Source organism: Hemicordylus capensis, chromosome 5, assembly GCF_027244095.1.
Source record: "Hemicordylus capensis ecotype Gifberg chromosome 5, rHemCap1.1.pri, whole genome shotgun sequence".
In the NCBI taxonomy this organism is placed as follows: Eukaryota; Metazoa; Chordata; class Lepidosauria; order Squamata; family Cordylidae; genus Hemicordylus; species Hemicordylus capensis.
In genome coordinates this window covers 168,014,606-168,026,325 of record NC_069661.1, presented here as the reverse complement: position 1 = coordinate 168,026,325, position 11,720 = coordinate 168,014,606, and the positions used below count along the sequence as shown (strand labels likewise).

The window sequence follows — 11,720 nt, the reverse complement described above, 5'->3', positions numbered from 1 at the left end:
TTTTATAAACTAAAAAGCCCCAGGTGTTGTAGCCTTTCCTCATAAGAAAGGTGCTCTAGGCCCCTGGTCATCTTGGTTGCCCTCTCAAGTCAGTTGCTGGAACCAAGGCTTAGTGAAGGAGCTGTTGAACCAGCAAAGTCAGGCTTTAAATGGAAGATGATATTGAAGCCAGAAACCCGTGCCCCTTCCTGGAGCTCAGACTGGCCTCAATAAGGGGGCAAGCACCTGAGTTGGCCTGTCTGTTGGGACATGTATAGTTAGGCCAGAAGCCAGTAACCATGTTACTTCTGGTGCTGGAGCTCAACTATATTTTGCCATCACCACCATTCTTTGGGCTCAGGAGAATGAAGGAAGCTCTGGAGATGGAACAGGAGTCTTGTTAGGAGACACTGGATTCCCACAGTTCCAGGGTTCTTCCAAGTGGGCAACTGCAGGAGGGACAACAAGCTCTAGCTGCTCATGATCTGTTGGATCCAGGGCCAGGAGTCTTGGCAGGGGTGTGCTACTCCTCTGCAGCTGCCTTAGAAAGGGTCTTCTCATGGTTAGAGTCCAGGTGGGTCCTAACACTGCCCTTTGCTGATGCCAGGGGAAAATATAAAATATACGATCAATATATTTTTGGTTTAGCTTTAGAATCATAGCAGTTAAGATCTGGAAAAAAATTAAATTTAAATCTGTGCCTCATACACAATTAACTTAGAATAACTTGCTCTTCCCATACCAAACCTGCCATCACTAACTGAATGAGAAATTTGTTTTTTGTCCGTAAGCATGAATTCTGAGATTGAAAACCATACCCTTACATAGTCTACATAGGAAGCTGCAATATACCAAGTCAGACTATTGGTCTATCTAGTTCAGTACTGTTAGAAGGAGAGATTCTCCCTGTTGTTCATTTTCTTGGTTAGGTAACCAGGCACCAGCATCAAAATTTCAAAACAAAGCTTTATTTCATTTGCTAGCAAACAGCTTCTGGGTGTAGCCAGCCTCTCCTTCTGGCAATTCATCGTCTTATATACTGAGCCACAAACACATTCCACACCTGCGCATTGCATACAAGCCAAAGCGTTAGTATTAACACTAAAGGTTCCGATCTGCTCCCAAGTGCAATTTCTCACTCACACTTCACAAGAGTGGTCTTGTTCCGGTTTCCCCTCCCAACAGAGACATTCTTTCAAGTAGTGTCAGATATCCTCAAGGCGAAGGGGAATGGAGGTACCAGGCACGGAAAGCACTATCTATCCTAGCTAGCTAAGTGCTCGCTGCTCAAGCAAATTGCAAATATCTTCCAACAGTACTGTCTACTCTACTCTGACTGGCAGAGACTCTCCAGGATTTCAGATAGGCATTCCCCAGTCCTACCTGGAGATGCCAGGGATTTGACCTAAGACCTTTTGCATGCAAATCAGATGTTCTTCCATGGAGTTACAATACCCTTTTACCCCAAGCCATCCTTCTGAGAGTATAATTTATCTATACTGCATGTATTTATATCTCAAGCTTAGATCAGCTGTGTTAGCACAAATAATAAACTGCAGATCTTTGTGGCTCTGCAGAATATTAATTAGAAAGCTCTTATATGGTTAGTTACTTAACAGAGGTGCTGCCACTATTTTAATATTTAGCAATGTAAAGGTTCAAATTACATGTCTCCCATCCTTGCCTCCATTACGTCAGGTTCTAGCTAATGGCAATGTTTAAGGCCTGGAATAATGCTGGACTACTAATCTCTTTCTGAGTGGATTGCCCCTATGGGTTGCCTGCCCAACTTATTTTTGCTGAATACATGCCTTGTATTCCAGGAATCTCTGGTATCATGTACCTTGTGTTCTGATAACTAGCTGTGACATTACACAGTTTCCATATACATGGCAAAACCACTGCTAAATCCTGGTCTGCATGTAAGTTTTCTTTTCATGTTAGAAACTTTGGGTTTTAAAATAATTTAGAATGTGGTGGAACACACATGTGGTGGGATGTGGTGGAACTTGACCACATTGAGTCACCTTCAGTAGGGCAGCTTCACACAACTGTCAGAAAGTAAGTAGAAGGGAAGGGTCCCAGCAAGCATGTGCTCCGAGCACAAGGCAATACTTTAGCTCCTTCCCATGTTGTGTGAACATGGAAATATCGATTGGACATGCCACCCAGCATTTTCTGCCCAAAATTCAAATGTAGGGTACAAATGCCTGGTGAATGTCAGATGACGGAGGGGAACTGACATTGTCCACCTGACATTTCTGGGTTCACATGACACTGAAAGAGGTGGAAGTACCAGCTCGCACTTGGAGTGCACGCTCACCAGGACCCACTGGTTCCCTCCTACTTACTTTCCAGTGGATGCATGAAGCCACTCATAGAAAATGGTACATGGGAAAAGTTTGCCACACAGAGACTTTTTTTACTGGTAAAAATGATCGTATAAACTCTCTCTAAGATGTTCAGGCATGAATCAATGTTTTCTTGTATGGAGAGGGGGGAAAAGAATCTGAAAGGAATTAACTATTATTTTATTATAATGACTTTCTGTAAGCTGCTTTGAGAATATCTGGAGCTCTAAAGTGGGATACAAATTCTTAAATAAATAAACCAAGAATTATAGAACTGAGAAGTGTCATGTCTTGACAATCTCAGAAGTGTCAGATTCTGTTGTCATAAACCAGGACATTTTATATTTGGCCTTGGGTTCTCATGATTCTTTTTAATTCACTGGGAGGAATGTGCATAATCTACCTTTTAATTTATATTTATTAACTGCCAGGCCAAATATTGTTTTTCTAAAACTAAAAAAACACAAACCCATTAGATAGTACTATATAATAACAGCCAATAACTGAGTGAGAGTTTAATAGAGCCTGCAATGCCCAATCTTCATTTCATTACATCTATTATAAATTGCCCATTATACATCAAAAAGCTTCATAGTAATTTTATGCTTCAGCATATGATTCCCCACCCCCACCCCAATGCTGGAAATCACTTTGAATGAAAGGTGCATTGTTCTAGAATATTGCATTCCTTCAAATAACCAAACCAGTGACTTAATGAAATTGGGCTGTGTAATACAGGGCATGCAAATCTAATTCTGGCTTGATCCATCTTTTATTTTCCTGCTCAGCATAAGGCTTATTTTCTGCAGATGCAGAACTAAGAGCATAAGGTATGAACTATTGAAAGATTAAAAGAAAATCTATCTCCATCCTGCTTCAAATGTTCGACTCAGTGTTACCTACCTGCAATGTCACCTTAAGTGGCGCAGCGCGGAAATGCTTGACTAACAAGCAGAAGGTTGCTGGTTCAAATTCCCGCTGGTACTATATTGGGCAGCAGCAATATAGGAAGATGTTGAAAGGCATCATCTCATACTGTTTGGGAGGTGGCAATGGTAAACTTCTCCTGTATTCTACCAAAGAAAACCACAGGGCTCTGTGGTCATCAGGAGTCGAAATTGATTTGGCACACTTTACCTGGACCTTACCTACCTGCAACACTGTTATATCCTTCAATTGGCCCAGCAACTTCTGTATTTTGTGCCATTGTATAGCTGTATAGATGCCTTATCCAGATAATGTGTTGATGTTCATCAGGTCTTATTTATCAGGTGAAGGGTACTTGTGATTTATTGCTAGCACTCTTTTATGGAATAAATTTTACAGAGGGTAGAAACATTTGGGCAAGCATTCAAACATTAAACTAGGTTACTGTACTCTAGATTAGATGACTATATTCTAGGTAAGAGCATATACAAAAATCTTTTGGGTGTTTTTTTAATGTTAGCTTAGGAGCATAGGAAGCTGCCTTATACAAAGTCAGACCATTGGTCCATCTATCTCAGTATAGTCTACACTGACTGACAGTGGCTCTCCAAGATTTCAGGCAGGAGTCTTTCCCAGCTCTACCTAGAAATGCCAAGGATTGAACCTAGGGCCTTCTTCATGAAAAGCAGATGCTCTACCACTGAGCTACATCCCCATGTCCTTGTTCATGGAGTTAGTATTTGGCTACTACTTCAGACTTATTTTGTAAGAATATAATTATTTACAAATCCATAGCTTGAGAAGGTGTGCGGGCCTAAAGGTGCAAAGGATAGTCTCCAGACTTCCAGTAGTTATGAAATACAGGTTATTGCTATTCAGCATCTCTTTCCAGCATTTGTCAGAACTACAGCTTTCTTTTTTCATGGCCCCTTTAGCTATATATCCCTAGAATGAGTTCCAGGAGCACTCTGCTCATTGCAGCTAGCAAGAGACTTAAAATAGATTGTGAGGGCTGCTTGCGATAGTTGAGGAGGTCCCAACAGGGGGTATTAGTACCCCTAGGGGTACTTGAAGAGCGCCCAGGGTGTACACAGAGCTCTCCTCCCTCCCCACACTACAGCCACATTATTTGTTCCTCATCTGAGGATGGCCAGCTTGAAGCCAACACATCCTAACTGATGTGTCTGCTGCAGAAGGGGATGGAGAAGGATTGAAGACCTTCTTTCTCTGCTTCTGATTGGTTGGTTACATGTTGAAGCTCAGCATATCCCTCCCCTCGGACTGACAGGCTTCAGAAAATTTGCACTGAGTACTACCATTGAAATTAATAGGCCCATTAATTTCAATAAAATAGCTTATGAATAACTTAGTGAGGGTGTAATGCTATTGTAAATCTGTCAGGTTAGCCAGATGGTGCGTAAAACAGGCAGAGGCAGAAGTATAATAGCAAAGTCGTACAGGAAGAAATTCTCCAAACCAGGTTCAGTCTGAGTCAAATCCAATCAATCCAACAGAGTCCAAATCTAAGTCCATGGGCAAGGTCAACACAGTCCAGGGTCCAAACACGGTCAAGGCAATACACGAACACAGCCAATTAGCTCACAGGAAATTGACGTTGCTATTAATAATAATAATAATAATAATAATAAATAATTTAATTTCTATACTGCCCTTCCAAAAATGGCTCAGGGTGGTTTACAAAGAGAAATAACAAATAAGATGGCTCCCTGTCCCCAAAGGGCTCACATTCTAAAAAGAAACACAAGACACACACCAGCAACAGTCACTGGAAGTACTGTGCTGGGGGTGGATAGGGCCAGTTACTCTCCCCCTGCTAAATAAAGAGAATCACCACGGTAAAAGGTGCCTCTTTGCCCAGTTAGCAGGGCTACTGACTGACAGTGGCTCTTCAAGATTTCAGGCTATCAGCAGGGTAGCTATGGTGCAGTCGTCTTAAATAGGCTGACCCTTTGTGCTGTTAATCAAGAGTTCCTGAGTCAGCAGCTTTACCTGTTGTTCTATTCATGTGGTTCCTTAACTCTTGCTGTTACTCTTGGACCGACGCCTCTCCACAGCTGAGACCGGTCGTGCCTCCTCCACAAGAGCTGCCTCACCCAGCTCTAACTCATTTTCAACTCCTCGTGCGTCGGACCCACTCTCCTTTGCAACTTCTAGTCCTTGCCCTCTCTCCTCTGCTGTAACCTCCGTCCCCTGCTCCAGCTTGTCCTCTGAGTCTGCCAGCGTGCCCATGACAAAGCCTGTGACTGGAGCAGCCTGTCTTCTGTAACACTTATTGTGTTTTTATGTAGATATTTGTATGTACACACACACACACACACACACACACACACACACACACACACGTACGTTACAGTTATGAGACATGCTACTTCAGTGTGACTGGCTTACATCCCAATTCAGTCACTCATAAACAGTCTTATTGAAATTCATGGGACAAGTTTACTTGTCCCATAAATTTCAGTGGGAGTACTCATGTGTAACTTTGGTCACTGGCTTAACCTCCAGACTTGAATAGCCTGTCTCATAACTGTAACATTAATTTTGTGTGTGGGGGGGCATGCTTGTGCACACACACACACACACACACACACACACACACAATCTTTATGGTGTACCTGAGCTGACAGTTTGCAACAGAAGGGTTGGGAACCCTTTACAGATGTTTATAAATGTTTCAATGGTCAGGTCAATTGTGTTGAGGCACCACCTTCTCCTTCGAACTCTAGTAATCCAGAGAGAGATTGATCCACAGGTGTGTGGAAACAATACAGTGAATCTGCCCTAGAATCACCTCCTCACCTGCCAAATCCCTAGCTCTACACTGTGACTTTCTTTCTTATGTCCTCTAGAGTCTCATAACCAGGGTTCCACAGCATACCCCTGTCTTGACCCCATTTCTCTCTCCTTCTCTCTACATGACTGACTGACTAGATGCTCAGGTTCAGCCCGCCCACCCCATCAGCTGGATTGGCAGACTTGGCAACAAGGGCAATGCCAATGCTGAATGTAATCCAGCATTTCACTGGTTGCCAAGCCTGTCCATCAGACTGAGGGATGGATGGGCTATGCCTAAGCACATAGTCAACCAGTCAACCCTCAACATGGAGAGGGAAGGGAAGGACACTCCTCTTCCTTCACACCTGGAAGGAGACAACGGTGTAGCATGCAAGTGGATCAGGAAGGTGAGAGGATTCTCTGTATCTCATGTATAGCAATAGCAATAGCAATAGCAATAGCACTTGCATTTATATACCGCTCTATAGCTGGAAGCTCTCTAAGCGGTTTACAATGATTTAGCATATTGCCCCCAACATTCTGGGTACTCATTTTACCGACCTCGGAAGGATGGAAGGCTGAGTCAACCTTGAGCCCCTGGTCAGTATCGAACTTGTAACCTTCTGGTTACAGGGCGGCAGTTTTACCACTGCGCCACCAGGGCCTCATGTATCCCCTATGAGGCTTTAAAGTACCCACAGATACTTTCAAGTACCCCTAGTTGAAAATCCTTGACTATCTTTTTGGGTTGATATATAAAGATTCTACTGAGCCATATGTCCCTGGTGCTGAGACTCATATTTAGTGTCAAAAGTTTGTCTGTCTGTCTGTCTATCTATCTGTCTAATTTCTATACCGCCTGATATAGACATCTCTAGGCTGTGAACAAATTAAAAACATAACAAATGTAAAAACAATATAAAACAGTTAAAATTCATAAAATAGATAAAAACAACCTCAGTAAGTAAAAACATTAAAATTTAAACTTCAGTTAAAAGCCTGGGAAAACAGGAACATCTCGAGGGTCTTCCTAAAAACAAGCAGAGAAGGGGGGATTTTCTTATTTCAACAGGGAGTGTATTCCAGAGCCCTGGGGCAGCTACAGAAAAGGCCTGGTCCCAAGTTGCCACCAAATGAGCCATTGGCAACCATAACCATACCTCTCCAGATGATCTTGATAAGTGACAGGGTTCATGACAGAGAAGGCACTCTCTTAAGTACCCTGGACCCAAACTGTTGGGGGCTTTATAGGTAATAACCAGCACTTTGTATTTTATTCAGAAACATATCGGCAGCCAGTGCAATTCTTTCAAAATCAGTGTTATATCATCCTACGGGTTGACCCAGAGACCAGTCTGGCTGCCACATTCTGTATCAATTGTAGTTTCCAGACTACGTACAAATGCAGCCCCACATAGAGTGCATTACAATAGTCAGGCCTAGAGGTTACCAGCACATGTACCCCTGTGTTAAGGTAATTCAGCTCCAAAAATGGACATATCTGGCATATCTGCCGAAGATAATAAAAGCACTCTTGGCCACTGCTTCAGCCTGAGAAACCAGGAAGAGTTTGGGATCCAGGAGCACTCCCAGACAATGTACCTGATCTTTCAGGGGAATATATGCTGAAGATTGCATGCATTCTTTGGTTGAGAAAACAATTATTGTCTTTTGGCTCTCTAAATTGGCATCTTACTTGCATGCTCCAGACCTTCTAAGGAAAGAGCAGGAGTATATATTTGAATAAAATAAATTATTTCAAATGGGTGGCCAGTTCCAAGAGATGCTGAAGAGAAATGCCTTCAAGATCACTGAAAGTCCTAGAACTATGCTGATTGTGCCTTTGTTTTCATTTTAAAACTGTAATTCTGGAAATAATCCATTTTCCCATTATGGGAAGAAAGATCTTGCAAGAACCTATTAGAAAAGGCATGGGCATAGCAAGGTTGGAGTGGGCCCAGTGACAAGATTTTAAAATGGGACCCCCTCCTCACTGAAGCTCAGCTCAAAAAAGTTTTGTAAATTGTGGACGATGCAAGTCATTTAATGGTACTAGAGAAAGACATGGGTGCGTGGCTGGGGGAGTCAGTCATGTGACTTGCCTCTGGGGGGCTCCCCAAGGCAGTGGGCCCCCATACAACTGTCTCCTCTTGCTCTATTATAGTTATGCCCCTGAGAAAAGGTCAAGCACTGGTGCTGCACCCATCCTCATTCCTGAACTCACTATTTACTGAAGCTCTGGTGAAATTTTGCTATCCACTTTACTTCCATCTGAGTGTAATGAACAGGTTAGCCCACAGCTAGTGAGAATCACTGAGGAAGATAATTTTTCAGGCAGCGCTTACTCCCTGGGGGTATAAATGAAATAAAAGAAGAAAGGAAAAGCCAGCTTTCAATGCTGAAAATTGATGTGAAGTGTGAAAGTCAGCCATACTGTGCCTGGGAGGAGCCTGTGACACAGAGGTAAGAACTTTTCAGTACTGTGAATATTTTTACTGTGACCCCTGCTCTGGTTCCATCTGGATTGTCTCCCTGCCACAAAGGGTTAGGATTAGCTGTCCTGTGAAGAGAGCACCAGGAGAGAGAAGCAAAGACATCAAATTTCTGCTTCTGCTAAACTGAGTTTTTTCTTTTTCATTTTGTTTTTGTGTAAAGTAGAAGGTTAATGTACTTATTGCATCCTGTCAGTCTTGCGAGATGTTTGAGGGACTCTGATTGAAAGTGGGATGTAAACACGGGTGGGTAGGTGGGTGGGTGAGTGAGTTGGTTCTTATGAGTAGCCAAGACCAGGCTAAGGCAGCTAAGCCTGGGCTTGGCTGCCTGTGAGAACCGCTGGGAGGCATGCAGCTCCCAGTGGCACCTCAGTAGCAAGCCCGGATCTGAAATAAGGGAGTGAGTACTCCCTTAACCCCATTTACCTGACCGTGTGTCAGCACCAGCTGCTTTCAAGCAGCATTGCGACACTGATGGGCTCCCGCCCATCACTGGGGTGATCCCCAGAATGCACCGTGCACTGACGTGGTGCATTATGAGATTTATGGAGGCTGGGACGATAAGTCTTGGCTTCAGAGCAATCCGCCCTGCTCCATGTTGCACGGAACGGGGCTGATCATGTGCACAGTCCCAAACAAGTCCCAAACAAGGGAGATCATGTGGGAGCACAGTCCCAAACAACGATCATCTGGGGAGGAAGGCAAGGCTTGGGAGGCTTTCCTGCCGCCCGCCTAGTAGGTCGTGTGAATGGCCCCAGTGAGTGACTGAATGGCCCCAGTGAGTACCGTGGCTGTGTATGGAATTGTTACTTTCTTGATTAAGACATATTTATTGTGTATCTTGTTAATAATTCTACCTTATGGACTAAGAAACATTCCTGTGAAATAAGGCTATATAAAGGTAAAGGGGAATCCTTCAGGTGTCAGAATAAAAAATTCTAGTCTGCACTATGAAGGGCAAGAAGTTAGAGCAAATGCAGATCTGTTAAATGAATTAACTCAAGCGTGGTATCTACAAAAGGTCATGTTATAGTAATACGTTCCATTTTGAGGGAAAGCACCGATTTTTAAAAAATGTGTCTTATGTTCTGTATTTTGTTCCTCATGTTAATTAGTGGCTGTTTGTGTCACAAATTCTGTTCCTATGAGGGTATATGATGAGAATTGTTAAATCTGCCCTTGATGTATGAAGGATTTCTTTAAAAGCCTTATTATCAAAAGTAGCAATTAACTACAAACCTAGTAAATTTTCAGCCTTCAGGATCAAAGGCAAATAGACTTAGCTCCATAATTAGCTCTATATACTACACAAGTATATTCCAGATGATGGGGGAAAAACCCATGGGTATTGTTAAAGGGAAAATGACTTCAGTGAAACATTCAGGAATCCCAGATTGCTTCAGTTAAGAAATAAACACAGTACTTGTTGTATGGTAGTACAGATATTGGCAAGATGTCTGCATTCTGAGGCTGAGCTACAGAAGAAGACTTTTGTACAAATTCCAAGTAGTTTTCAACCAAAGGTTTAAAACCCACAGATTATGTGCTGGTTTGAGGGAGTTCTCAAGTATAGATAGTGGTTGTCAAATGAGCTTGAAGTGTCAGCAGTTTGAAACACTGTGTGAAGAGAAGATCAAAGCAAATATTAGATATTTGCAAATATTAAATACAGATATACTTTCAAATGGGAGCAGGTGTACTTTTTTTCCTGCTACAAAGTGAGTTCTACTTCCCATAAGTTCTTCACTCCTTTAATGACACAGTGGGGCTAGTTGCACAACCAACTGCACGTGGTTGGGCAACCATGGGGGTGGAGGGGAAGGCAGTGTTTGACCTACCTTTCCTCAGATGACTGTTCCAAGTCCAAGTGGTGTGCAAGCTTTGTGCCCACATGACCAGTTCTTCCGAGAGTAACGTGTGTAAACAGAGGTCATTGTCCTGGTCTCCATGCATCCCACAGTGTACCACACACCAAGCACAGTGCACTGGGGGATTCCAGTGGAGATAGGTTCTCTAGGCACCCATCTCTGTGTTAGTGCGAGCTGCTGACACACGATCCTGGTAGAGGTGCATTTGCAGCTTTAACCTCTGCTAAGAGTTAGGCTTCGGTGCTGGGCTTAGCACCACAGCACCACTGGGATTCGCATGGATCCCAGTGGTTCTCATGGGCAGCCAAGCTAGGGATGTGCAAATGAAATCAAGCTGGTTAACACTTCAGCCGGCTTGGCTCAAAGGCTAGCCCTTGAGGTGAACCAAGGAGGACGATCCAACGGTGAGTTGAACCAACTCCCTGCCTTGTGAGCCAGCTCAATGGTGTACATGTAAAGGAGAATCCGGCAAGGATTCCCCTTTACAAGTAAAGGGCTGCAGTGGGCGGGGGGAGGTTCGCAGGGGAAAATTCTATCTTTCTTTTTACCTTTAAAAACCACTGCTGCATGGCGGGATGGCAGCGGCAGCTGGGATGGAGGAGCATTGAGGACTCCTGTCGCCCTCCTGCCTGCCTCCCAAATGACAGCTCCAGCTTGCTATGGGTCTTAAGGCCTCTCTACGTGCTAACCGGGCGAAGAGGCACCTTTTAAACATGGCAGTTCTCTTTATTTAGCAAGGAGTGAGTAACTGGCCCTATCCATCCCCAGCACAGTACCTCCAGTGGCTGTTGCTGCTGTTTATCTTATGTTTCTTTTTAGATTGTGAGCCCTTTAGGGACATGCATCCATCTTATTCATTCATTCATTCATTTTTATTATTTCTCTATTTAAACTTGTGTTGAAAAGTAGCATATAAATATTTTTTGTTGTGTGCACATGCAGAGGCTCGAAATGGGATGCAGCTGGCCAGAGCTATCATTTGGGAGGCAGGTGGGAGGGTGAAAGGAGTCCCCGCTGTTGCCTCCGTCGTCATCCTCACCACTGCAGATGCCGCCATCCAGCCACGCAGTGGAGATTTTTAAAAGGAAAAGGAAAGGTAGAACTCCCCCCCCGCCCCGCAGCCCTTCACTTGTAAAGGAGAACCCTTGCCAGATTCCCCTTTACAAGTAGAGCTGTCACACCCCTCAAGCCAGCTTGATGGCGGAACTGGACCGGGCTGGGCTCGATCAAGCCTGAGCCGCCCTAGACGGCTGGAATCTGATCCAGTTTTGAGACAAACCAGGCCAGCCAGCTCCATGCACATCCCT

At 43.8% G+C, this 11,720-nt stretch overlaps 1 protein-coding gene across 5 annotated transcripts in view; it reads left to right on the top strand.

Moving 5' to 3' along the window:
- PTPRZ1 (protein tyrosine phosphatase receptor type Z1) overlaps window positions 1-11,720 on the top strand; it is a 200,882-nt gene that overhangs the window by 29,558 nt on the left and 159,604 nt on the right. The gene's annotated exons all lie outside the window — the stretch shown is intronic.